This window comes from Penaeus monodon, chromosome 34 (genome assembly GCF_015228065.2).
Source record: "Penaeus monodon isolate SGIC_2016 chromosome 34, NSTDA_Pmon_1, whole genome shotgun sequence".
Lineage (NCBI taxonomy): Eukaryota > Metazoa > Arthropoda > Malacostraca > Decapoda > Penaeidae > Penaeus > Penaeus monodon.
In genome coordinates this window covers 30,337,783-30,340,484 of record NC_051419.1, presented here as the reverse complement: position 1 = coordinate 30,340,484, position 2,702 = coordinate 30,337,783, and positions in this window count along the sequence as shown.

Here is a 2,702-nt window from a genome sequence, read left to right as displayed (position 1 = left end):
TGACGGCAACGTGTGCTCCCCAGAGGAGGAGGGACAGCAGCAGTGGCACAGCATGACCACGTGACCCCGAGAGGGTACACACACACAGCAGGAAGCAGGGACAGCAGCAGTGACACTGGAAGCCTTCTGTGCTCCCCAAGAGGAGGAGCAGCAGCACCGGGGTGTTCTCTGGCCTGCGCGCCTGCTCGAACCGCGACGAGCTAGCCAACTAGGCTACTGCCCCGGTTCGTGTCGAATGATGGTGAACGACCAGCACCGTGGCAAGATCCAGCAGCACCAGGCCGTGGCCGTCAGAACTGCTGCAGGTCGGTCAACGGCAAAGTCCTTTATCGCAATGGCATCGTGACTCTCCCCTGTGGCAGCGGGAAGACCATCGTCGGCGTGTGCCTCATGGCCATGGCACAAGCCCGCACTCTGATTGTGGTTCAGACCATGGAACAGCAGAGCCAGTGGGTGAGAACGCTCCTGCGCTGGACTTACCTTAAGGATAAGGACATATTCGCCTGGACAAGTGGCTGCATCAGCGAGACACAAAGTAAGGCGTCTGTCGTCGTATTAACCTACGCAAGACTGGTGGCGACCTGGAACACCAAAATGAACGACAATCGACGTGCAACTGATCTTCTGTCCAAGAAGTATGGCCTCCTCTTGCTCGACGAGGTTCATCATCTGCCAGCACCGGAAAACAGAAAGGCTCTATAACATCTCAGTTACCTGTGGAAAGTCGGGTTGACTGCTACTACCGTTAGAGAGGATGGCAAAGAAAACTAACTGGAAAGACTTGTAGGACCAGTCCTGTGTCAGTACCCTATACGCACACTCGTTGCTAGGGGGGTCATTGCACCGGTCTTCTGTAAGTATATCAGTGTAAAAATGCCACCAGGTTTCTTGCGCGCAATTATGAAGACACAGTCTGTGTCTTTGGAAATGAAATTGTCAAGCATCAATCCCAATAAATTTTTAGTTTTGCGACACTTGTTTGACTATTTCGGAAAAATCGATAAAAAAGTTTTAGTCTTTTTTGAAAGGATTTTTAGTATTTAATGTTTTGCATTAGCTCTAAATTGCGACTTCGTTGTTGGCTTAGTGTAGAAGAATTTGGGTCCGTACCGGAGTAAGATCATTAATGAGTTCAGGAAAGCGCGGAAGGCCATGAACCTAATGGTGACCCGTATCGCCGACACAGGTCTCGATATCCCTGACTTGGCTGTCGCCGTGCAGATCGACGGCCTCGGGGGCTCTCGATAGCAAGAGGTACAACGTGTCGGTCGACTTCAAAGACAAAAGAAAGATGCAGTATATTACAACATCTTTTCTGACATTCCACGAGAGGTCAATCAGACAAGGAGGAGATAATAATACATGCATAGTATCGGGTATGTGGTTGAAGAGGTACCATATGAATTCTGCGTTCCCAACTCAGATGAGATCCAGGAGATGCTCTATCAGTTCGCAATGCAACTGGAGTCGGACACAACAGATGGCGGCGAGGACAACATACACCATGGCGGTAAATGGGAATAAATTAAGTATTATGCAAACATTCTAAACGGCCTTGAGTACCAGACCTCCAACGTACAGAGCAATAGCAAGCCAGAAGACCCAACTACGCCTACATTGAACAAGAACCCAGCAGAGAAGGAAGCCCAGCGACCTTGTGAGCCTCAGCAGACATGGTCTGTTCGGAAAATCCAGGAGGAACAACCAGAGAGTCACGAGGTTGAGCCCCACCTGTGGAAGAAAACGATGTCATATGAGGGGTTTGCGCGCCATGCGCTGGAAGAGATGGCCGATTTCGTCGCCGAGAAGCACATTCCTAAGATCAGCTGGGCGCAGATCAGCGAATGGCTCTCAAGTCCTGTAAGGATCGTTTTCTCCGAGAATGGCCAAGCGAAGGACACCCTGATCTCGAACAAGTTTTGCACCTGCGTCATCAGAAAGGTTCACGACAAGCTAAATTTCACCATCGAAGTGATCCACCGCTGCGTCCTCGTTGGGAATCCGCACTGCGCCCAGATCATTGGCTACAACCTCAACAAGCAGATCATTATCAGCGAGATCCCGGGCCAGTTCACGCTGCTGGATGTCCTGAACCAGAGAATCCAGCTCGAGCCGAAGCAGAAGCTGCAGATCCTGACGCAGCTGCTGGAGATGACAAGGACCATCAGCTCCGCCGGGATGACCTTCAACCTCATCGTCCCGACCGACATCTTCATCGAGAGGACCGTCGATGGCATTCAGCTGAAGCTCCACATATCATGAGATTAAGTTCTGGTTCCGTCAGTACAACACCAACTACGGGCACATACGAAGTCTCTATGCCGTCCCAGCATGCTGAGAGGTTGCGCGGCTTTACAGACGGAATCTCGGTGCAACCAGGAGGAGTTCCAAGCATGATCAACTGAACTCCTCTAAACTCGACTTCCGCTCGAGGACTCCTCAGTATCCGCGTTCGCAGACTACATCGCGAGACGACAACGCGAGCGAGCCATAAAGAGAAGTGGGGAGCCTCAATCCTGTAGCAGATTGGAGGAGGAAACGGAAGAGAAAAACACAGAAAAGAGGGGATGCGCTACAGTATAAAGAATAACTGTGACGGCACAGTGTCCCCCAAGGAGGATGCAGCAGAGTGACAGCACATGACGGCAACAGTGTGCTCCCCCAGAGGGAGTGACAGCACATGACGCAGCAGTGACAGCAGC